Source organism: Schistocerca cancellata, chromosome 2 (assembly GCF_023864275.1).
Source record: "Schistocerca cancellata isolate TAMUIC-IGC-003103 chromosome 2, iqSchCanc2.1, whole genome shotgun sequence".
Lineage (NCBI taxonomy): Eukaryota > Metazoa > Arthropoda > Insecta > Orthoptera > Acrididae > Schistocerca > Schistocerca cancellata.
The window spans coordinates 695,672,703-695,699,248 of record NC_064627.1 but is presented as its reverse complement, the minus strand read 5'-3'; the positions used below and the strand labels follow the sequence as shown (position 1 = coordinate 695,699,248).

The 26,546-nt window shown below is 44.4% G+C and overlaps 1 protein-coding gene across 1 annotated transcript in view; it reads left to right on the top strand.

Annotated features, from left to right (window-relative positions):
- LOC126162469 (calpain-9-like) overlaps positions 1-26,546 on the top strand; it is a 1,012,451-nt gene that overhangs the window by 921,274 nt on the left and 64,631 nt on the right. The gene's annotated exons all lie outside the window — the stretch shown is intronic.

The following is a 26,546-nucleotide window of genomic DNA, read 5'->3' as shown; positions in this document are numbered from 1 at the left end:
CCTAAATCGTATCCAAGGTAGATAAAGTTGGAGACTTGTTCAATTACTTGGTTATTGATGATGATTTTGGCTCTTAGGGGTTTCTTCATATGAAAACCGTCACCTTTATTTTGTGACGAACACAGCTTCAACTTACATAATGCTCTTTGCAAGCCACCTTCTGTTTTATCTATAAGCAGCAGGTCGTCAGCAAATATCAGTGTATTAATAAATTCGCTTTTTCTTAGATTAATACCTTGTGCTGGAAGTGTACTTTGCCATATACGAGTGGTGTCGTCCAAATACATATCAAACAGTGTCAGAGAAAGGCTACATTCTTGTCTTACTCCTTGACTTATAATTAATACTTGCCGCTCTCTTTCTTTTTGCAGAACTGTCTGTGTGTTGAAATACAGGATCTCTATTGCTGATATAAGACGTTTAGGATATCCCTGTTTTTATAAAATTTTCCATATTGCCTTCCTATCTACCTTGTCGAATGTCTGTTTAAGTTTGAAAAGCGCAATACGTGTCGGAAGGTTCTATCGTCTCCTCTCCAATATTCTATGTATAGTGGTATATCATCTCAACATACACTGTGTGATCAAAAGTAACCGGAAACCCCCCAAAACATACGTTTTTCATATCAGGTGCATTGTGCTGCCACCTACTGCTAGGTACTCCATTTCAGCGACCTCAGTAGTCATTAGACATCGTGAGAGAGCAGAATGGGGCGCTCCGCAGAACTCACGGATTCGAACATGATCAGGTGATTGGGTGTCACTTGTCTCATACGTCTGTACGCGAAATTTCCACACTCCTAAATATCCCTAGCTCCACTGTTTTCGTTGTGATAGTGAAGAAGAAATGTGGAGGGACACGTATAGTACAAAAGAGTACAGGCTGACCTCGTTTGTTGACTGACACAGAAATCCGACAGTTGAAGAGGGTCGTCATGTGTAATAGGCAGACGTCTATCTAGACCATCACACAGGAATTCCAGACTGCAGCAAGATCCACTGCAAGTACTATGAAAGTTAGGGGGGGGGGGGGAGGTGAGAAAACTTGAATTTCATGGTCCAGCGGCTACTCATATGCCACGTATCACGCCGGTAAATGCCAAACGATGCCTCGCTCGGTGTAAGGAGCGCAAACATTGGACGATTGAACGGTGGAAAAACACTGTGTGGAGTGACGAATCACGGTATACAACGTGGCGATCCGATGTCGGAGTGTGGGTATGGCGAGTGCCCGGTGAATGTCATCTGCCAGCGTGTGTAGTCCCAACAGTAAAATTCGGAGGCGGTGGTATTATGGAGTAGTCGTGTTTTCCGTGGAGGGAGCTACACTAGCATCCCTTGTTGTTTTGCTTGGCACTATCACAGCACAGGCCTACATTGATGTTTTAAGCACCTTACTGCTTCCCAATGTTGAAGAGCAATTCGGGGATGGTGACTGCGTCTTTCAACACGATCGAGCACTTTTTCATAATACACGGCCTGTGGCGGAGTGGTTACATGACAATAACATCCCTGTAATGTGCTGGCCTACACAGAGTCCTGACCTGAGTCCTACAGAATACCTTTGAGATGTTTTGGAATGCCGACTTCGTGCCAGGCCTCAGCGACCGACATCGATACCTCTCCTGAGTGCAGCATTCCGTGAAGAATGGGCTTCCATTCCCCAAGAAACCTTCCACCACCTGACTGAATGTAAGCCTGCGAGAATGGAAACTGCCATCAAGGCTAAGTGTGGCTCAACACCATACTGGATTCCAGCATTACCGATGGAGGCCACCACGAATTTGTAAGTCATTTTCAGCCAGGTGTCCGGATACTTTTGATCACATAGTGTATCTCCAATCCCTAAACCTATTTTGGACATAAGATAACTTTACCTCTGCTACGGGTTTCTAAAGAATATTAATTACCTTAGCAAACATGTCGTATCGCGTTTCAAGATACACATTCCTCCGTAAATTTGGGGTTGGTCCGTCTCCTTTTTAGAAGGTTGATACTATGTTTGCTACCCTGCATTGCTCAGGTATTCTATTTCCAATCCAGCAAATCTTTATCAAATGCAGCAGGCGGTATTTCACTAGCATCCCTCCATCTTTTAGCAATTCCGCAGTAATTCCTACTAAAGCGGCGGCTTTCTGTTTGCTTTCGTTAATGCTTCTTCGAACTCTTGCATAGGTACGGCTTCTCTTCTTCTTTAACCTGATTGTCACTGCACCAAATACTACTATAGTATTTCAGTCCATCCTGAATTTCTTTTATATCCATACTCCTAGTATGTCTTTCTGATTTCCTCAGATTTCTCAACAATATGTAAGAGAAGTCCTTACCCCACATAATTTTCTACTTAGGTGACAAACGTATCCCAGCTTTCCCATTTGCATTCCTTGTTACTGTTTTAGACGTTTGTTTCGTTGTTGTCTGTGTTTTTCTCTTGATTATTCTGAGTCGCTTTGTATTAAGTTCAAGGGGAATCTTTGTTTTCCTCTTAATGCACCTTTTATTTCTTATTCCATATCTTTAGACATTTTTTATTTTTGTTTATTCTATTTTTCCCGAATACTTCTGTAGCTGTTCTTATTATGCATTGTTTTATGTTGTTCCATTCCATATCTGTGTTTTCTGCTGTTAGTGTTTCTAACTATGTAATAGTCTATTAGTGATCTGAGTTCTCTGCCACTCCAAGTACACTTCTGTATTTCTTTTTTCGGAAAAATGGATTTGAGATCTTTAATTTGTTATTGCTACAGAATTCTGCAAGTCTTATTCCGTTGTTTTGAAGGTTTGCTGCTCCATACTTTTATCGGACTTTTTTTGTTGCCATATTCCCTAGTCTTGCATTCAAATGTCCTGCCAGAATTAAATAGTCTGCTTTATTCGTTTGGTCTATTTCTGCCTGCTTTGTATGACAGAACTCCTCTGAATCTTCCTCTCTTCCTTCATCTGGTGCACGTTGTCCAATAAAGACGAGGTATCCCCTTTTAATCATAAACCGAGCACTGGTTATTCTCTCATTTACATTTCTGTAGGATGTGAGGGTCTTTTTCCACATCTTGTCTATTAATATTCCAGTTCCAGCACAGACTCTATATTCCTGTGCTACGCCACTATATTTCAGCATGTACTCAGTCTACATTTTGGTGCCTAGCCGCGCGGGGTAGCCGTGCAGTCTAGGGCGTTTTGCCACGGTTCGCGCGGCTCCCCTCCCCCCCCCCCCCCCCCTCTGAGGTTCAATTCCTCCCTCGGGCACGGGTGTGTGTGTTGTCCTTAGCGTAAGTTAGTTAGTTTAAGTTAGATTAAGTAGTACGTAATACTAGGGATCGACGACCTCATAAGTTTGGTCCCATTGTCCATACCACAAATATCCAAATTTTGGTGCCTTTTATTTCTTTCGTTGTGTCACTAACCACTGCCATGTTTATGTTTTTAGTTTTTAACCGTATTTATAAATCAAGTTCGTTCTTACTGAGAACTCTTACAATCCATCCGGTAACCTTCAATGTATCTGTTCTGCCAAATCGTTTATCTTTTCCTTTTCTCGGCCGTTTCCATTGGATCCGCCCGTCTTCTTCCTACAAAACTTATGAGTGTTTTACGTAGGTGAGGTACCAGACCATCGTACAGTTCCCAAACTGGAGGAGCAGGGTTTTAATTTTAGGGTCTACTTTCCTTAGACAGGCTGCCTTCTCCATGGCTCATGAGCTCAGTCTACTCACGCAGGCTTCGATTCGGCCTTTGTGGCAGCGTTGCTCTTAATTTGGCCCATCCGCCGCCACATTACTTGTATACCCTGCTGTAAAAAGACAAATTGTCTTTGGTTCTGTTGTTATCCCACTTCCTGGGTGACCTTTTCCGCTAGCTGAAGGTCTCCTGCTACGCCGAAACTGGGGTTGGGATTGTCGTCTGCTCCTCTACTCCCTCAAACGAAAAAAAAGAGAGTAAATTTGAAAGACATCCTCAGGCCTCAAAACCTAATACCTTCGGCGTCGTAAATATCAGAAACTGCCCAAGAGAGACCAATAGGAAAGATAAAAGAAGCAGACCGGTGTAAGCAATGTCAGACTTAGCTACGGATTTCGTGGCCGCCACCCACGTTTCCCCTAGGAGGAGTATTGTTTGTCTGCCCCCTTATCAATTAAAGGTTATGTAATCTGTTATGAAGGTATTTGTCTGGAGTGTAGCCTCGTACGGAAGTGAAACATGAATAATAAGCAGTTCAGACAAAAAGAGATCAGTAGCTTTTGAAATGTGGTGCTACAGAAGAATGTTGATTAAAAAGGTAATGTGGAGGTACGGAATCGCACCGAGCAAAAAAGAAATTTGTGACTTAACCTGACTGAAAAAGGTTAGTTGTTAGGACACACCCTGAGATATGAAAGAATTTCTGTTTTTTAATGTGGGGAAGTGTAGGGGTAAGGGATTGTAAAGAGAGACCAAGGGACAAATACAGTAAGCGACTTCAAATGGATATAGGTTGTAGAAGTCATTCGGAGACGAAGAGACTTGCAGAGGGTTAAATAGGTTCGAGAGCTACATACAACCAGTCTTCGAACTGAATACCGTAACAGCAACAACAACAACCACGACGACAAAAGCCTACCGACACTCGTTCTTCCCGCTCACTGTTTGGGAACTGAACACGAGAAGGGAAAATTGTAGTGATAGCACAAGTAACCCTCAGTCACACATCACAAGGGTCCTTGCCATGTATAGATGCTGATGTACAGTAATACTGGGTGTCCAATAACCTTCATATGAACGTGATTGTGCCCTGTTCCAAATGGTTTCTGAGATAGAACACATTTAGTGTATGAGTGCGTGCTGAAAAGTAATCCCTCCGAATTTTTATGTGAAAACTCTTAGAGCTTTTAAAGTAAAACAAAGTTTATTGAACTCTAAATATTTACGCTGCATGTCTACAATATTATTTCTCAAATAATCATGCTGGCGATGAACACATTTCTCCCAATAAAAGACCAGTTTGTTGATACCACAACTGTAGAATGAATGATTTTGTTGACAACGCCCTAGCCTCACCTCTGGTTACACCACTTCACCACTATCAAAATAAAGTCTTCGAAGGTGTTCTTAAGGTTTCGGTAACAGATGAGAATAGTATGAGACTGCATGGATGTTGGTCGATGGCAGTGAACTCTTAAGGCGTCGAATTGTTACAGATGTCGCAGCGCTCCTGTGTGCTGCAGCATTGTCATGCTGAAGGACAGGGTGCTGCATGTGTGGACAAACTATTGGAATTCTAAACTCGATTGCAGCACGCTGTTTCTCTCGCACCGACGTATTTACGTTACTCATCACCATGTTACACACTACAGTTCGGAGCTGCATACTTGTTGACAAGAAGCCTAAAGAACTTTATTTCTTGTAGCCTTTGTCCCGCTGCAATGCGGGGTCGGCCGGGTTACTATTGATTTGGCAGTGTTAGTTGCAGAGGGTGGCCGGATGCCCTTCCTATCGCCACCCCAAACCCCCCGGGATGGAAGTAGTGTGCCCCAGCTGTCTGTGTCTAGTTTAAGCCATGGAATAGTGCGAACGTTTTCAAAAGTATGCGATTCATGTAACTGAGGCGGAACGTGGGGACCAGTCCGGTATTCACGTAGCTGGATGTGGAGAACCGCCTAAAATCCACATCCAGGCTGGCCCGCATAACGGCTGTCGTCGTTAATGCGCCAGGCGGATGCGATCCGGGGCCGGAGCGCCTACCCGAGTCCAGGAAGCAGCCCATTAGCGCTCTCGGCTATCCTGACAGGTACAAGAAGCCTAAAGATGTAGAATGTTAATAACGTTTGTTTTATTTAAACGGCTTTAAGAGTTTACACATAAACGATTCGGAGGCCTTACTTTTCGGCAAGCCATCGTACATTGGTTTTTGGGCTGTCTCGCATCTGCCTGTCTTACCAACCCAAGCTCTTTGATCTTTTATTGTAGCCAAACCCCGTTGCTTTCAACCTCTTTGCTCGGAATGTCTTTCCGCAGTTAAATTAACTCGTTGAATGCGCATTTTTCACCGCCTGTTGTGAGTGAAGCAATGTGAGGAACTGAGAGTGTATCAGACAAAAGTGTCGGTTAACTGTATTTGTACACGTACTGGCTGAAATGCCACACATCTACACTAATGGAGAAAATGCAGATACGCGGTTTGTTTACGGCTTCTGCACTTGTAGTGCTCCTGGTGTTGCTGCAGGATACCGTCGGCACTTTTCATAACGTCGAATTCGCAACTGTAGAGTATTTACCAGAGTTTTCAGCACACTACACGAAACAGGTATTCGTCGAAGATCTCAGTTCGACGGGATATTCGAGGGTTTATTCTGAACTCTATAATAGTTGTAATGCGACGTGTTAAAAATATAAAATTTTCGACTGATACTTTGTAAAACACATGTAGTAATGTTTACTAACTGTTGTACATGTGTATACCAGACATTGTATTGAGTAACGCAGAAAATAAATAACAATGTACATTAAATGTGTTCTATCTCGGAAACGATTCGGAATAGGGCATACGTGCATAGAAAGTTCATCCTTCATGTGATCGTTCCTGTCATATCCCTGAATATTGACCACTCTTCCTGGGACACCCTGCATATGTAGGTGTAGACATATACACAGTAGTTTTTTCGTAGAAGCTCATGCGTGAAATTGTGTGATATCTGATATCTGACTGGCCAGAGATAATAAAACCTTAAATTCAGTGCAAGAAAAATCAGTATGACGACAATACACTGTTTGAAGTGATAGTTATGACACATGGCACTGTGATTTTGTTAATCACGAGAACAGCTGCACAAAGTACGTGACAGCCGTACAAAGTACGTGAAGTCTAAAATTTAAGAGGAGAGAACTGTGAGACACAGATCTGATTTACTGACGTAGATATGCAGATATGAATCAGTCTCCTTCCTGCAAAAGTGTTCTGGTCCAGAACAGTGGAACGGAGCATAAGCAAGTGAAGAAATTTGAATTCAAAGTCCACAGTATCGAAGAGAATAGAAGTCTAGCAGCAAATGCAACAATAGATGGGCTGTGCCCGAAACAGGTTAAGCACACACGTCACTTAATTTGCATACAGAGGACTCGTACCAAGATTTGAAAATGAACCTGGTTCCAGAATATCGGCGAGGGCTACGAACATTTTAATGTTGTTCCTAGGTTAAAAAACAGGTTGAACGACTCGAAAAACAGATATAAAAATTTTGGAATGGTGTACATGTGCGTGACATCCGTACTGACAGTTGTCTACGAATTAAACAATATAATTGGTCTTATTTATTTCATCCTTTTAGTATCAAGATAACTGGAACATTTTTACCTTTTAATACGATCTCCTGTTCTGTAAATTGGCTCCAAAATTGATTTCTTGTCTCATCCATGAGATGGCCACATTGTTTCATCACAGAACAGTACCTGGAATTGGCACTGTCATTTGACACTGTCTAAAACGTGGCAAGCAAACCAGCTGAACACTGTAGTAGGCATCAAGTGATGCGGCACAATGGTGAAGACATTGAAGTCCTATTTAAAGGTTCAAGTTGCAGTTATACATCTAGGGTTAGCTTTCCGTGGTTTCCCTAAGTAGGAAAAATCGAATGACAGGTTGGTTTCTTTAAAGAGGAAGCGACTGATCTTCTTCTCCCATCTTTTCGCATCCGAGCATCTTGCTCGGTCCCTGATGACGTCGTCATCGACTTTACATTAAACTTCAGTCTTCATTCCTTCTTTCCAAGGTATGCGTTGGAGTTGCATAATAAATACTAGAACAAAGGTTCTTTGAAGCTTTCCTTACAACGATCTACGTCGAGAACTGATCGAAAGGAGTGCTCGCTCGTTAATACTTTCCGCTACTGCAGCGAAACTGGCTCGATGCCATGCCTAATGAGAATAATGCTTTCTGCTTACGGACAGAGCACTACGATTGATGGTAAACCAACAACTAATGACGGTGTGACACGCTCTTAATGAACTGCAAATCGTATTGTATTGTCGAGCTGTCGAACCACGTCACGTTCATGAAAAAATACACTCACGTAAATCTCAGAATGCTTCATTACACTGTCCTTGTTGGACATACGTTGCGAAGTTATGTATCCTGTCGTGAGGTCATCGGTATGCACGAGAGTACTGCTGTGTTGTTCGGCGATGTCATCTGACGTGCCGTGATGAATGTAGAGTTCTCTGCAATATAATGTACTACGGAACAGTACACTAACATTGGCATCGGTTGAGACGGTGTCGTTCGTTATTTCCGTGGGAAATGGGAGAGAAAGAGAAGCAGAATAAGAAGAGAGAGAGAGGAGAGAAAAGAGGGGGGAGAGCAACAGGGAGACGAAGAGGAAGAGATACAGAGAAGAAAAGGGAAGATGACGAGGGAGTTTAAAGTCCCGTCAACGATGAGGTCTTTAGAGGAGGGGCATATGCTAGGACTGAGAGAGACTGATGAAGGAAATCGGGCGAGTCCTTTCAAAAGAACAATTCCGGGCGGTTTACGGAAATTACGTGAAATCTGCATCCAGATGGCCGGACAAGGATTCGAATTGCTTTCTCCAGGATAAAAAAAAGTGGGGAGAGGGGCGAAGAAGAATAAGAAAAGTCATTTGAAGTGATTTGGAGAAGGATCTGGAAGCACGAATGAAACGACAATTCTGACAAAAAATTTACATTTGAAAATTACTGGTTCATTTAAACTTTTTTGCCGGACTGGGGCTCGAAACCAGAACCTTGCCTTTCGCAGGCCAAATTCTTACGACCGAGCCCCCTCTGCACGACTCGGAAGCCGACTTGACAGCTCCAAAACTATCAGTAGGCCCGACTGTCCCTTTCTCTCCAAACGTTCTACATCTACATTTACCCTGCATGGCGGAGGGTATCCTGTATCACAACTGCTTATTCCCTTTCCTGTTCCACTTGCAAATAGAGCAAGGGGAGAAACGATTGTCTATATGCCTCCGTACGAATCCTGACTTCTCTTATCCTATCATCGTTGTTCTTACGCGAAATATATGTTAGCAACGCCGACCAGTGTGGCCGAGCGGTTCTAGGCGCTTCAGTCTGGAATCGCGCGACCACTACGGTCGCAGGTTCGAATCCTGCCTCGGGCATGGATGTGTGTAATGTCCTTAGGTTAGTTAGGTTTAAGTAGTTGTAAGTTCTAGGGGACTGATGACCATAGTGCTCATTGTCATTTGAACCATTTTTATGTTGGCAGCACTAGAATCGTTCCGCAGCCCGCTTCAAATGCCACTTCTCTAAAGTTTCACAGTAGTGTTCCTCGGTCCCAAAAACTCAAGCAATGCTCAAGAATGGGTCGTCCTAGTAACCTATATGTTGTCTCCTTTACAGGTGAACCTCACATTCCTAAAATCTCCCAATAAAGCGGAGTCAACCACTTGCCTTCCCTGCTACAATCCTTATTTGCTCGTTCCATTTCATACAGCTTTGGAAGGCTACGCGAATATAATTAATCGACGTAACTGTATCAAGCTGTACGCCACTAATACTGTATTCGAGTATTACTGGATTGTTTCTCCCGCTCATTTGCATTAACTTCCATTTTTCTACGTTTAGAGCGTTCGTCACACCAACTAGAAATTTTATGAAAGCCATCTTATATCCTCCAACAGTCACTCAACGATGACAAATTTTCGTACACCACAACATAATCACAGTCTTAAATTGCTGCTTTCCCTGTCCGTCATGTCATAGATGTGCATAGAGAGTGTACTCCTGACTATACCCTTGTATCTGATGAACACTCATCGCCGAGAACGACTTGCTGGGTCTTATTACTTGAGTAGTTTTCAAGCCAGTCATATCTGGGAATCTATTCCGCATGCCTGTACCTTCATTAACAGTCTGCAGTGGAGCACGGTGTCAAGTACTTTTCGGAAATCTAGGAATATGGAATCAGCCTGTTGAGGGTAAGCTGAGTTTCGCAAGAACTATTCTTTCTATATCCAGGCTGACACGTGGATAGAATCTTTTCAGTTTTAAGGAAATTTATCGTATTCGAACTGTGAATACGTTCAGTAATTCTGCAGCAAACCGATGTGAAGGATATTGGTCTGTAATTTTGCGTGTCCGTACTTTTACTGTTCTTATGTACATGAGTCACTTGGGATTTTGCACTGGGCCAGAGATTCACGATAAATATAAGCTCAGTAAGAGGCCAGTGCCGTAGAATACTCTTTGTAAAAACGAATTGGGATTGCATCCAGGCCTAGCGACTTATTTGTTCTCAAATCTTTTAGTTATTTCTGTACGCCACGAATGCTTATTATCTTGTCCTCTTATACGTGCGTATGTGCGATAGAGTATCTTTAGTATATACCTTGCTGGACTATCACCTTTGGAAGACAGGATAACAGCCATAGCCTATTAATTTCAGAGTGGATGTTGGGTCTGCGGCGCAGTGTGCGCTATTTCGACACTTCCTGGCCAGATAAAAATTGTGTGCCGGACCAAGAGTCCAACCCCGAATATTACATTTCAGAGACACTGCTGTTAGCGATTGAGCCATGCACGCAGTTTTAACCAGTCAGGAAGTTTCAAAACAGTGCACTCTCCACGGCAAAGTAAAATATTCACTCTGGAGAACTGCACGCATGTTACAGTACTGTCCAGTACCTGTTTTATTATTGTACGGAGAGCTTTTCCTAAAGCATCAGCTTGAATTTTCAGTTTTTATGGTCATTTCAGTGTGTACAGCGATGTATCGCAAGCGTATGGGCCACATCATGAGATGGAATAACCTTACCAACAGTCTACACGTTCGTCGGCGTCAAATCTGTTGACTGCCCATTATAGCAGTGTCACGGAGACCTAGGCGTCGTTGCCCAACCCGTACATTAAAGTACCGCGTACAAAGAGCGCCGTGTTAAAACGTTCCTTTGTCCTGCAGTCCTGGATCGCCGCCAAGTCCCATTCGCTGTCGCGGCAGTATCCGAGGCAAATTACGGGATGTATTGCTCCCAAGCTTAATTAGAAAACATTTATTGACAGCCTGTATCTACTTCACTGTGTAACCTCCCCCTCACTTATCGATCTTAATGACAGTGAAAAATTAAACCGCGTTTACCTAATGGAAATTTGGGAAAAGCAATCGTCACCGAAGTTAATCTGTCGGTAAAGAGTGAGGAAGGGTTACATCTAAATGAAAGGAAAAATGCAAATGAAATTGGTGGAAATCAATTTTGAAAAAGGGTAAAGTTAATAAAGAAAGTAAATGCGCGGTCGTTACGTTAACAATTAACTGGCGTTAATTAGACATTTGAGATTTGGGGAAATTACGGTCGCCAGTCCTATGGACAACTACTATAATAACTTAAAAACGAAGGTTATTGCACATATAATTAGCACTAAAATCGTGGCAACTGAAGGTTGACACGTGTTGTTTGAAAACTGAATGTTTGTTAGAAGTAATAAATTTCGCTACACTCTGACTTAATTTAGCAAAAGAATTAATAAAACCGGAAAACTGAAAGTTAATTTAGTGACTGAAATTAATAGTGAACTTTGTTTCTGAAGCACTACCAAATAAAATAAAATAAGGTCAGTCTTGGGCTACCTCAACAACCATTTAGAAAGCTACTTGAATCTACGCAATTTAGAAATAAGAGATTTAACTTTGAACTTGAATTAAATTATTCTGAACAATTAACAGTAGTAAAAATTAGTGCGTACCAAGCTGAGCTGCAGTCAAAGGTAAGCTAAAATATGGTAACAAAACTCGCACTCTTAATTTGTGCTTGTGCAATCTGAATATTGTAGCCAGCTATGAATATCTTAACTGAACTTTGAAATTAAAGCAGTGAAATCGAATGATATTACTTTAATGCTGGCGTTTGAATTTCAACGACACTCGAGTTCATTTCGGAAAAGGAAGGGACCCTGCTTGGTAATGCAATTGGAACAATGAGCAACAAAGGTTCATGCTAAGTTGCTGTATTTTAGTGATGCTAATGGAATAGTTTGAAAAGCTGAGGTCTGCCATACAGTTATAATACTTTACGTGCTATCAGTCTTCCTTCTTGGTTGATTGAAGGTTTGAAGTCGTCGATCGAGGAGGTGGCGACAGTCACTCATTGTCGGCCGTCACTGTTGAAGAAGCTGGATGTTGGCGCGCCTTCTTCTCGACACGATCACCAGGCAAAACGGGCTCTTGATGTGAGTGAATACCTTCGCTGCGCAGTGCCGATGGTACTGTTACCGACGACTGCTAATGTTTTCCGTGCCAGAAACTATCATAGCAAGTCGAGCGCAATTACATGCTGCCAAACCTCGGAAGCGCTTCAACTCGCGGGAGCGTCACACAACACACCTGCTCCATCGCCCTACTCCAGCCAGACTGCTCTGCACGCGCTCCACGCGGCAGAGTTAACACTACCAAAGATCCTAAACAGTTTGGTTCTCCACACGACCTATCGATGTAGTCGTTGTAGCTAGGCTCAATACCGTTTCTTCCAAATCCACCAGAAACAAACGCAAAATAATTTTATTTATAAAAATGGATAAAGTGTCACTAGAAGCCTTCCTAAGAGACAGTCTCCATTCCTTCCGAACTGACTATGCAAATGTAGACGAGATGTGGCTCAAATTCAACGATATAGTAGCAACAGCAATTGAGAGATTCATACCTCATAAATTGGTAAGAGATGGAACTGATCCCCCGTGGTACACAAAACAGGTCCGAACGCTGTTGCAGAGGCAACGGAAAAAGCATGCGAAGTTCAGAAGAACGCGAAATCCCGAAGATTGGCTAAAATTTACAGACGTTCGAAATTTGGCAAGGACTTCAATGCGAGATGCCTTTAATAGGTTCCACAACGAAACATTGTCTCGAAATTTGGTAGAAAATCCGAAGAAATTCTGGTCGTATGTAAAGTACACAAGCGGCAAGACGCAGTCAATACCTTCGCTGCGCAGTGCCGATGGTACTGTTACCGACGACTGTGCGCTAAAGCGGAGTTATTGAACGCAGTTTTCAGAAATTCCTTCACCAGGGAAGACGAATGGAATATTCCAGAATTTGAAACACGAACAGCTGCTAGCATGAGTTTCTTAGAAGTAGATACCTTAGGGGTTGCGAAGCAACTCAAATCACTTGATACGGGCAAGTCTTCAGGTCCAGATTGTATATCGATTAGGTTCCTTTCAGATTACGCAGATACAATAGGTCCCTACTTAGCAATCATATACAACCGCTCGCCCACCGATAGATTTGTACCTACAGATTGGAAAATTGCGCAGATCGCACCAGTGTTTAAGAAGGGTAATAGGAGTAATCCATCGAACTACAGACCTATATCATTGACGTCGGTTTGCAGTAGGGTTTTGGAGCATATGCTGTATTCAAACATTATGAATCACCTCGAAGGGAACGATCTATTGATACGTAATCAGCATGGTGTCAGAAAACATTGTTCTTGTGCAACGCAGCTAGCTCTTTATTCGCACGAAGTAATGGCCGCTATCGACAGGGGATCTCAGGTTGATTCCGTATTTCTGGATTTCCGGAAAGTTTTTGACATCGTTCCTCACAAGCGACTTCTAATCAAGCTGCGGGCCAATGGGGTATCGTCTCAGTTGTGCGACTGGATTCGTAATTTCCTGTCAGGAAGGTCGCAGTTCGTAGTAACAGACGGCAAATCATCGAGTAAAAGTGACATCAGGTGTTCTCCAGGGAAACGTCCTGGGTCCTCTGCTGTTCCTGATCTATACAAATGATCTGGGTGACAATGTGAGCAGTTCTCTTAGGTTGTTCGCAGATGATACTGTAATTTACCGTCTAGTAAGGTCATCCGAAGACCAGTACCAGAAGCAAAGCGATTTAGAAAAGATTGCTGTATCGTGTGCCAGGTGGCAGTTGACACTAAATAACGAAAAGTGTGAGGTGATCCACATGAGTTCCAAAAGAAACCCGCTGGAATTCGATTACTCGATAAATAGTACAATTCTCAAGGCTGTCAATTCAACTAAGTACCTGGGTGTTAAAATTACGAACAACTTCAGTTGGAAAGACCACATAGATAATATTGTGGGGAAGGCGAGCCAAAGGTTGCGTTTCATTGGCAGGACACTTAGAAGATGCAACAAGTCCACTAAAGAGACAGCTTACACTACCCTCGTTCGTCCTCTGTTAGAATATTCTTGCGCGGTGTTGGATCCTTACCAGGTGGGATTGATGGAGGACATCGAAAGGGTGCAAAAGAGGGCAGCTCGTTTTGTATTACCACGTAATAGGGGAGAGAGTGTGGCAGATATGATACGCGAGTTGGGATGGAAGTCATTAAAGCAAAGACGTGTTTCGTCGCGGCGAGATGTATTTGCGAAATTTCAGTCACCAACTTTCTCTTCCGAATGCAAAAATATTTTGTTGAGCGCAACCTACATAGGTAGGAATGATCATCAAAATAAAATAAGAGAAATCAGAGCTCGAACAGAAAGGTTTATGTGTTCGTTTTTCCCGCGCGCTGTTCGGGAGTGGAATGGTAGAGAGATGGTATGATTGTGGTTCGATGAACCCTCTGCCAAGCACTTAAATGTGAATTGCAGAGTAGTCATTTAGATGTATACGTAGTCGTTCGATAGCACAGATTTCCCTAGGCAAGCCCCAGCGTAAAAATACAAATAATATTTACAAAACAAACCAATTATACATCGACATAAATGCATAAATATACACTCCCGGGAATGGAAAAAAGAACACATTGACGCCGGTGTGTCAGACCCACCATACTTGCTCCGGACACTGCGAGAGGGCTGTACAAGCAATGATCACACGCACGGCACAGCGGACACACCAGGAACCGCGGTGTTGGCCGTCGAATGGCGCTAGCTGCGCAGCATTTGTGCACCGCCGCCGTCAGTGTCAGCCAGTTTGCCGTGGCATACGGAGCTCCATCGCAGTCTTTAACACTGGTAGCATGCCGCGACAGCGTGGACGTGAACCGTATGTGCAGTTGACGGACTTTGAGCGAGGGCGTATAGTGGGCATGCGGGAGGCCGGGTGGACGTACCGCCGAATTGCTCACCACGTGGGGCGTGAGGTCTCCACAGTACATCGATGTTGTCGCCAGTGGTCGGCGGAAGGAGCACGTGCCCGTCAACCTGGGACCGGACCGCAGCGACGCACGGATGCACGCCAAGACCGTAGGATCCTACGCAGTGCCGTAGGGGACCGCACCGCCACTTCCCAGCAAATTAGGGACACTGTTGCTCCTGGGGTATCGGCGAGGACCATTCGCAACCGTCTCCATGAAGCTGAGCTACGGTCCCGCACACCGTTAGGCCGTCTTCCGCTCACGCCCCAACATCGTGCACCCCGCCTCCAGTGGTGTCGCGACAGGCGTGAATGGAGGGACGAATGGAGACGTGTCGTCTTCAGCGATGAGAGTCGCTTCTGCCTTGGTGCCAATGATGGTCGTATGCGTGTTTGGCGCCGTGCAGGTGAGCGCCACAATCAGGACTGCATACGACCGAGGCACACAGGGCCAACACCCGGCATCATGGTGTGGGGAGCGATCTCCTACACTGGCCGTACACCACTGGTGATCGTCGAGGGGACACTGAATAGTGCACGGTACATCCAGACCGTCATCGAACCCATCGTTCTACCATTCCTAGACCGGCAAGGGAACTTGCTGTTCCAACAGGACAATGCACGTCCGCATGTATCCCGTGCCACCCAACGTGCTCTAGAAGGTGTAAGTCAACTACCCTGGCCAGCAAGATCTCCGGATCTGTCCCCCATTGAGCATGTTTGGGACTGGATGAAGCGTCGTCTCACGCGGTCTGCACGTCCAGCACGAACGCTGGTCCAACTGAGGCGCCAGGTGGAAATGGCATGGCAAGCCGTTCCACAGGACTACATCCAGCATCTCTACGATCGTCTCCATGGGAGAACAGCAGCCTGCATTGCTGCGAAAGGTGGATATACACTGTACTAGTGCCGACATTGTGCATGCTCTGTTGCCTGTGTCTATGTGCCTGTGGTTCTGTCAGTGTGATCATGTGATGTATCTGACCCCAGGAATGTGTCAATAAAGTTTCCCCTTCCTGGGACAATGAATTCACGGTGTTCTTATTTCAATTTCCAGGAGTGTATATATACAAATAGTAAAACAATTACAATATATAAAGACACAGAACTGTCATATCTTAAGGTAACAAAATAAGGAAAACATTTATAGTACAATAGATGGAAATAGGAGGATATGCATTTCCGGCATTACAACTGGCACACTTACAAAGTAGTCTTGATGAGGTTCACCAGCCTCACTTTGACCCGCGACAACGAGATAAAACAGTCATTTCTCCGTAACCAAGCGTTTATTCTCTCTGTCTGTGTTCACAAAAAGATTCCGAAAATCCGACTGCTAGATTGAAGAATGTACCATGCCAACAGTCATTACACTATCTTCAGCTGCTTCCTAGTACCATCCGCCGACATCTCCATAAAGACAAAACAGGTTACAATTCCAAGGCTGTAAGCCAAAAATGACACAGTAATGCCACACTTCAAGGAAATGATTTTAATTCATTGGCTCAAATTAGACCTAACCAAGTCCACCGCTTTCAGTAATCGCAAACTCCAGTTAGCTAATGTCTCCACAGTGTAATGTGACACATTATAACATATTACACACATAAAAATAAGTTTTGCATCACCTCGGTTCAGAGAGTTCCGGAACCTGTACAGAAAATTGGAGCAGAGATCAACATAACCATCATTTCCGCCCTTTTTATTGCTCATGGAAACCACACATTGCGTGTTGTACCACCCTCAGAGGTTGTGGTCCAGATTTCTGTATACACTGGTACCTCTAATACCCAGTAACAAGTCCTCTTGCATTGATGCATGCCTGTATTCGTCGTGGCATACTATCCACAAGTTCATCAAGGCACTGTTGGTCCAGATTGTCCCACTCCTCAATGGCGATTCGGCGTAGATCCCTCAGAGTGGTTGGTGGGTCACGTCGTCCATAAACAGCTGTTTTCAGTCTATCCCAGGCATGTTTGATAGGGTTCATGTCTGGAGAACATGCTGGTCACTCTAGTCGAGCGATGCCCGCAGCTCGTGGTCGTGCGGTAGCGTTCTCGCTTCCCGCGCCCAGGTTCCCGGGTTCGATTCCCGGCGGGGTCAGGGATTTTCCCTGCCTCGTGATGGCTGGGTGTTGTGTGATGTCCTTAGATTAGTTAGGTTTAAGTAGTTTTAAGTTCTAGGGGACTGATGACCATAGATGTTAAGTCCCATAGTGCTCAGAGCCATTTGAACCATTTTCTAGTCGAGCGATGTCGTCATCTCGAGTGAAGTCATTCACAAGATATGTACGATGGAGGCGCGAATTGTCATCCATGAAGACGTATGCCACGCCAATGTGCTGCCGATATGGTTGCAATATCGGTCGGAGGATGGCATTCTCGCATCGCATTGCCGTTACGGCGCCTTCCATAACCACCAGCGGCGTGCGTCGGCCCCACATAATGCCACCCCAAAACAGCAGGGAACCTCCACCTTGCTGCACTCGCTGGACAGCGTGTCTAAGGCGTTCAGCCTGACTGGGTTATCTCCAAACAAGTCTCAGACGATTGTCTGGTTGAAGGCATATGCGACACTCATCGGTGAAGAGGACTTGATGCCAGTCCTGAGCGGTCCATTCGGCATGTTGTTGGGCCCATCTGTACCGCGCTGCATGGTGTCGTGGTTGCAAAGATGGACCTCACCATGGACGTCGGGATGAACTTGCGCATCATGCAGCCTATTGCGCACAGTTTGAGTCGCAACACGACGTCCTGTGGCTGCACGAAAAGCATTATTCAACATGGTGGCGTTGCTGTCATGGTTCCTACGAGCTATAATCCGTAGGTAGCTACTGCAGCAGTAGCCCTTGGGCGGCCTGAGCGACGCATGTCATCGACAGTTCCTGTCTTCCTGTGTCACCTCCATGTCCGAAGAAAATCGCTTTGGTTCACTCCGAGACGCCTGGACATTCCGTGTTGAGAGCCCTTCCTGGCACAAAGTGACAACGCGGACGCCATCGAACCGCGCTATTGACCGTCTGGTCATGGTTGAACTACAGATAGCACCAGCCGTGTACCTCCTTCTTGGTGGACTGACTGGAACTGATCGGCTGTCGGACCCCCTCCGTCTAATAGGCGTTGCTCACGCATGGTTGTTTACATCTTTGGATGGGTTTAATGACATCTGTGAACAGTAAAAGGGACTGTGTTTGTGATACAGTATCCACAGTCAATGTCTATTTTCGGGAGTTCTGCGAAGCAGGGTAATGCAAACATTTTTTTTGACGTGTGTATATGATTAAAAGCATCCAGACATCCGTATATAACGCGGTAATGACCGGTAGTTGTCACGAGAGACGAACTCACTAATGTAAAAGGAGGGGGGAGTGTTATGTTGCCAGTAGAGTAGCAGTGACATCAGAATTGGTCGATTAGGAGCGCTCAGTGACTTTCAACGTGGACTAGTTATTGGATGTCACCAGAGTGACAGATCCATCAGGGACATTGCAGTCCTTCTATAGCTGCCCAATTCGACTGTTGGTGATGTGATAATGAAGTAGAAATGCGAAGGAACAACCACATCTAAACCAAGACCAAGCAGACCTCATGTACTGACGGATAGAAACGATCGAGCATTGTAGAGGGTGGTTGTAACAACACGCATGAAATCAGCGGAAGGAATCACTTGTGCGTTCTAAAGTGCTACCAGTATTTCAGCAGGCATAAACACGGAGCTTAAGGAGTTCAAATGCAGCTCCTTATAAGCCACACATTTCTGTATTCAGTCTAAGCGACGGTTGAACTGGTGTAGAGCGCTAAGCCTCTGGATGACTAGAAACGAGTGACCTGGAGCGGTTAGCGGTGTATCACGCTATACTTTGTGGCAATATGATGGAAAAACTCGTGTTTGGCGAAAGCCTGGAGAATGTCACCAGACACCAGGTGTAGTGTCGGCAGAGAAGTATGGAGGGGATCGTTTTACGGTTGGGCGTGTTATTCGTGTTTACGGTGTGAACCTCTTATTGTGCTTAAGGAAGCACTAATTCGGAAGGATATGAACACGTTTTACAGCATTGTGGAACAGTTGGTGGACAATGATTGATTGTATCATCATGACACTACATCCTGTCATAAGGCAGCATCAGTGGACCATCTCTGGTTTCGTCTCTTGAGAGAGAGTGAGATAGCATTCCTCCAGTGACATTCAGGCACCTCACTGAAAGTGTTCCCAGAGGAATTGAAGCCGCCTTTAGGCGAAGGGTAAACACTTCGTCTTAATGTCTACTAATAGTTGTCCGGATACTTTTGAGCAGATAGTGCATGCGAATTGTATCTACCAAGGACGTGCACACTCGTTAAAACCCAACACTCGCTCAAAAAATGGAAAAATGTCATGTTATAATTACACAACCGCTCTCGGGGACGTACTTTCGAGTTATTGTAGGCTTTTCGTACTGGAAAAACAGATTTTTTAATCAGTAAGAACGACTGTACTCGGACACACGATAGGCAAAATACATTTTATGATCACCTTGACCTCTGAGGGCACGTGGCTTGCCTCCTACTGATGGCAGGCTTACTCACTTTTACGAGCTCGTAGCTTTCACTCAGCCATTTTAGCCAATTAGCCTCAGAAGCAGAAGGTAGACAATTTCGCTGGTAGTTTGGAACTCAGGGTAATAGCACTCATCCGCCCAGGGCCACTTCCTGCAACGACGTTTCAGAAGTTTATCTGCAGCAGGTGCCGGAGAACACCTGCAGTCGTGCGGGTGTCATAGCCAGGGAAAGAGCAATCCATGGCCGCCAGGCTGACAAAGCACCATTCCAGCAGATGCCGGATTAGAGGCCAGCCCCACGGTACGGCCTTTAATCATATGTTTAATCTACGAATTACCATAAGCACGCCTTCCAGGGAATGCAGGATATATTTGCAGATTTATCCGTTTAGTCTTTCGGGGAATGTAATCTATTTGCTCGAAGAGCTCCTTTGATCTTGCTACTTTTCAAACACCCCTCAACGACATCGTCAAGTTTATCGCTACAATTTGAAGTCCGCCTGTACTTCGCGGTTTTGTTACAAAAAGCGAACATCAGTAGATTCTCAAATCACGACTGCTATTCATTCATTTGTGGTTATCTTGTGCTTGATGGTTTGCCAAACATTAACGTTCTATGGTTTCATATAATGTTTGATGTGATCTTTAATGATTGAAAAACGAACGTAAACTTCCCGTAATGTTTTTTTATCCTCACTCAGCACAAAACGAAGACACATCGCTCCCCATCAACATAGAGCACTAAGTGTTGTCACCATAGTATTTATTACAATCGAAACATCTGGACCTCTTGCTCTCATCACGTTACAATTTTTTAAACTCTCCTAACACATAGAAGAGCCCGCCTTCAACTGACGTAGCTTCTTTTATGAAGGTGGCTTGTGACGTCTTTCTTATGGCGTCAAAGAAGCCTACGTCAGAATTACGTCCTGGCTTATGAATCAAATGATCATTTGTACAATCGGTGACAGTGGAGGCTAATTTGCAGTATGATTCAGTGGATCAAAAATATTCGGGGACCTCAACAGATTGCAGGTACGGTTTGCATGTAAATAAGCGTTAAAACATAAAAAACGAAAATCATTACAAAACTGTCAAAATCAAACTGAGTGTCGCAGTTATACATACAGGATGTTGAAAAAAGTATCACGCAGTGGTGCCGGTCAAAAGTAGATGAGAATTTCCTATAATCATATATTCAGAAACCTGTTTGGGAAATGGCCCATTTTGCTTGTGACGAGTAATGTGTAATACTCGTTGGTACAGATGATTCAGTGTTCTCAAGAGATGCCATAGTAAATTACTACCACACGTAAATGTGGGCAGACGCAAATCCTTGAGTTGTCATGAAAGTGAGGCATAAGGATCGCTTCAGCGTCAACGAATGTAGAGGAAATGTTGGTGACAGATTCATAGGGCCACACACTTTACCAAACAGATTAACAGATGTTGTGTATCATCGATGTCTACGCTATGAACTACTAAATCTGTTGGCTAGTGCCAAATCGCACCGTAAGGAGCGGTAGCGGCAGTTGCGTTATAGATGGCTGCCTTCACTGGATCTGTGTTTTTTGGTTTGAAGAATCGAAGTCGGCGACAACATTTCAGCGTAATTTCCGTACCAATAACGCTAAAGATCCTCCCTAGTAGCCTACAATTTATGAGTGGCATAAATTTATTGTAGAAACAGGGTACTCGGTAAGATATGGGGAATCATCAGGTCGTCCAAGCACATCTGACGACGTCGTTGAGTGAGTGAGACAACGTTTTGTCAAGAGCCCTACGAAATCGACCCGGTGTGCATCTCGCGAACTGCGAATCCCACATACGACTGTTTGGCGCGTGTTGAGAAACCATTTGCATTTGAAATTGTTCAGATTAAGGATCGTACAAGTAATGAAAGACACACAAAATTGCTCGCAAGAACTGCTGTGCGGATACGTCTAATCGATTACATGAGGATGAATATTTCTTGGACAAAATCATTTTTTCTCACGAGACGACTTTTCACTTGAGTGGCAACGTTAACACACATAACTGTAGGATCTGGGGCAGTGAAAATCCACATCAAACATTGTAACATGTTCGTGATAGCCCTAAATTGAACGTTTTTTGTGTATTGAGTGAGAATAGAGTGTACGACCCCCCCTTTTTTTTCGTGAGAGAACTATCAACGGCATAGTGTATGTGGGTGTGTTACAACAATTATTGATACCGTAGATCTATCAGGATGACCAAGAACGAAATGTTTACTTCATGCAAGATGGTGCACCACCACACTAACTGGCTGACTTCTGGGATTTTCTGAGTGACCGCTTTCCAGGTCAAAGGATTGGCCGTGATGCGCCAATTGCGTGGCACCCACGTTTCCCATACCTGACACCACTCGATTTTTTATGGGTATTCATCAAGGATATCGTCTTTTTACCAGCTGTGCCGGATTTTCTACCTGAACTCAGAGCAAGAATTGGCCCCGCCACTGAGAAAGTTACACCTGCAGTCCTACAGCGTCTTTTGGAAGAAATTGACTTCCGATGGGATGTATGCAGGATAACCAACGGAAGACACATTCAACATCTTTAGTTCAAAGTAAAAAACTTGATGTGTTTCCCTACAAAATAACGCTTAATCCAGCTCTATATCTTCTTCCAATAAATTTATATGAACTTTTAAGGTGTAAAGTCCTTTTCGAAACACGCTTTATAAAGGAGCGGCAGTGACGGCAAAATAAGGATTCATCTCCGGTCGATAACGCGCGGAGGGGTTGACGACATGCTGACAACAGGTCCCACGATCATAGAGGGCCCAACGTACTGCCTTTTAGGCAGCAGTCGGCTTCTCGGAACAGGCCTAAGGTCCAATGCGTGAGTCGTGTTGATGTTATCTCCTATCGTAATATGACAATTTTAAACACATCGAAAGATTGAATTTTGATCGTAAATTACAAATCTGTTCATGAGTTTTCTCAAAGCAAATTCTCTCGTAAGTTATCGATGCATTAATAGAATTGTTTTAATCACTTAACAGTCTTTTGGATGAAAAAAAAATATCTGTATCGAGGTAGTTTGACCTTGTACATCGACAGTGACGGTTGAGTTACTTCAGAAAGCCATTCAAAGAAAATTTCGAAAAGGAGATTAAAAAGTGCTTTCATATCAGGCTTTGCGGGATTAGTTGACGGAACCTATTATGTCGCTGTGAGTACAGGTATGAGGGGGTTTCTAGTTGCAATGAATATTAGTTATTGTTGGGACAGTTTACACAAGGAAAAGAAAATAAGAAAGTTTGAATAATACGAAGAAAATACGAGTAAATACAATAAAAAGATCGACATGGAAAGAGGCAGATAATTTCAAGGAATATCATATAGCAGCCCAAAGTGTCTGTTATGTTATATGAGAGCCATCTTTTACTACGCGAAAATTTAGCTTATAATGTCCGCCTGCTTAGCTGGGTGGTAAAGTGCTTGCCTCCTATGCAAGTGGGCTCGGGTTCGATTCTCGGCCGGGTTGGAGGTTTTCTCCGCTCGTGGAGTGGTTGTTTTGTTGTCCTCCTCATCATTTCATCCTCATCACTGGCACGCAAGTCACCCAACGTGGCGTCGACTGAAATAAGACTTACACTTGGCGGCCGAACTTCCCCGGATGGGGCCTCCCGGCCAACAGTGGCATGCGCTCATTTTTTTTTCGCTTATAATGAACAAAGGACCTTCATTACCAAGCAGTTAGTTACCTATATAATGAGTGCTCGCAGTCAATCTTGTATTTTACAAAAGAGCGGAGAATGAGTAGACTGCATTATTTGATCAAAAGTACCCGGACACTTACTAGTGGACATTAACATGGAATGTGTCCACCATTGGCCTGTATGACGACTGTCAGGGGATGCTTTCAATCACGTGTCTAAATGTCTGTCGAGGAATAACAGCTCAGTCTTCCTCGAGACTTAAAACAAGAGAAGGAGTGATGTCGGATGCTGGGATCTGAAGTGAAGTCGACGTTCTAACCCATCCGAAAGGTATTACACATATTTCACGTCGGAACTACGGGCAGTCGACCCCAACTCAGGGCGGTTATTTTCCACAAACCACTGGCTCACAGATGATGTTTAAGGGAGTTGCATGTCATGCTGATGTTATCAATAATGGTGTCCGGACTGTTGCGCTACTGTATGCAGTACACAGTGCTGCAGACGTTTTCATATTTTTTCGTATGTAGTGTTTTCTTAAGTACAATAACTGGTTCGCACCGTGAGCGCGAGTAACAGCCCCACCTACTCCATTCTTCACTGTGCCGCCCCGGGGTAGCCGCGCGACCGGAGGCGCGTTGTGACGGTTCACGCGGCTGCCCCCGTCGGAGGTTCGAGTCCTCCCTCGGGCGTGAATGTGTGTGTTATCCTTAGCGTAAGTTAGCTTTAGTTAGATTAAGTAGCGTGTAGGCCGAGGGACCAATGTCCTCAGCAGTTTGGTCTCATAGGAACTTACCACCAACACCAACACCACCACTACTCCACTGTTGCCACTACACATGATGGCACCTAAGATTCTCCAGGCATTCGCCGAACGTGAACTCTACGATCGGATTGTCAGAGCATAGCGTAAATCAGAACAGAGACTCTCGTGGCGTTAATATTTGCATCACATCAAGCGTCGCTTAGTACTGACTGCAGAGATGTATGTCGTATGAGGAGATACTCGACAATTTGAAGCCATTCCTTTTAACTAGCTACGCACAGTCACTGTACCAGCTGGACCGCTGGTAGCCCTTTGGAACTCACGAGTGATTCCTTCCGCTGATTCATGCGAATTTTTGCAACCTTACTTCGCAATGCTCGAGGATCCCTATCGTCAGTATACGAGATCTGCCTGTTCGTGGTATAAGTATGGTTATTCCTTCGTGTTTCGAGTGCACAGCCATATCGCCAATAGTCGACTTGGGCAGATTTAGAAGGGTCGAAATGCATGTGAGGGATGGGGAACTCCAGTGACTAGTCCACGTTGGAAGTCACTGAGCTCTCGTGAAAGACCCATAATGCTGTTACTGCATGTCTACTGACGACACAATACCTGCTTTTACACTGACTGGTCCGCCTCTCCTGACATCCAGTGGTCAACTCCACATTAGATAGGGATGTTTGGATACGATTGACTAGATCTACATCTACATCTACACGTACAAAGTTACTCCGCAATCAAGCGTACGATGCGTGGTGTAGGGCACCCAGTACCACTACCAGTCATTTCCTTTCCTGTTCCACTCGCAAATAGATCGAGGGGAAAAACGGCTATCTATATAAGTCCAAGTGAGCCCTAATTTCTCGTATGTTGTCTTTGTGATCCTTACGCGCAATGTATGTTGGCGACAGTAGAATAGTTCGGCAATCGGCTTCAAACGCCGATTCTCTACATTTTCTCAATAGCGTTTCTCGAAAAGAACGTCGCCTCCCATTTGAGTCCCCGAAGCACTTATGTTCCCGTAACACTTACGTGTTGTTAGAACCTGTCAGTAACGAATCTAGTAGCCCGCCTCTGAACTGTTTCGATGTCTTCCTTCAATCCGACTAGGTACGGATACCAAACAGTCGAGCAGCGCTCAAGAATAGGTCACACCACGGTCCTACATGCCGTCTCTTTTACAGGCGAACCACTCTTCACTAAAGTTTTCCTAATAAACCGAAATCGACCATTCGCCTTCCATACGATAGTTCTCACATGCTCGTTCCATCTCATATCGCTTTGCAACGTTACACCCATATATTTCAACGATTTGACCGTGTCCAGCAGCACTTAGTAATAGTGTATCCGAACATTACAGGTTTCATCTTCCTACTTATCCGCATTAACTTACATTTTTTCATATTTAGGGCTAGCTGCCATTCATTACACCAACTGGAAATTTTATCTAAGTCGTCTTGTATCCTCCTGCAGTCACTCAACTTTGACGCCTTACTGTACACGACAGCATCATCAACAGACAATCGCAGATTACTCCCACCCTGTTTATCTGTAAAGAGAACAACAGCGGTCCCATCACACTTCCCTGGGACACACCTGACGATACCCTGCTCTCTGATGAACACTGGCCATCGAGGACTACATACTTCGTTCTATTATTTAAGAAGTCTTCGAGCCACACACGTATCTATGAATTTATTCCATAAGCTCGTACCTTCGTTAACAGCTTGCAGTGGGGCACCGTGTCAAATGCTTTCCGGAAATCTAGAAATATGGAATATGTCAGCTGCCCTACATCCATAGTTCTCAGTCTATAATGTGAGGACAGGGCAAGCTGAGTTTCGCAGGAGCGATGCTTTCTAAAATCATGCTGGTTCGTGGACCTAAGCTTCTCAGTCTCAAGAACATTTATCATATTCGAACTGAGAATATGTTCAAGGATTCTGCAGCAATCAGAAGTTAGGGGCAGGGCCTTCAATTTTGCGGAGGCGTTCTTTTACCCTTCTTATACAGGGTGAGTCACCTAACGTTAGCGCTGGATATATTTCGTAAACCACATCAAATACTGACGAACCGATTCCACAGACCGAACGTGAGGAGAGGGGCTAGTGTAATTGTTTAATACAAACCATACAAAAATGCACGGAAGTATGATTTTTAACACAAACCTACGTTTTTTTAAATGGAACCACGTTAGTTTTGTTAACACATCGGAACATGTAAACAAATACGTAATCAGTGCCGTTTGTTGCATTGTAAAATGTTAATTACATCCGGAGATATTGTAACCTAAAGTTGACACTTGAAACCTCCGACGTTCAGTTGCGTGTTGTAACGAACACGAGCCACGGTCGGCGAGCAGCATCTGCAGGGACTTCTTTCTGTGGGGTACGTTAAAGGAGAATGTGTACCGTGATGTGCCTACAACCCCAGAGGATATAAAATAACGTATTGTGGCAGCCTGTGGCGACATTACACCAGATGTACTGCGGCGTGTACGACATT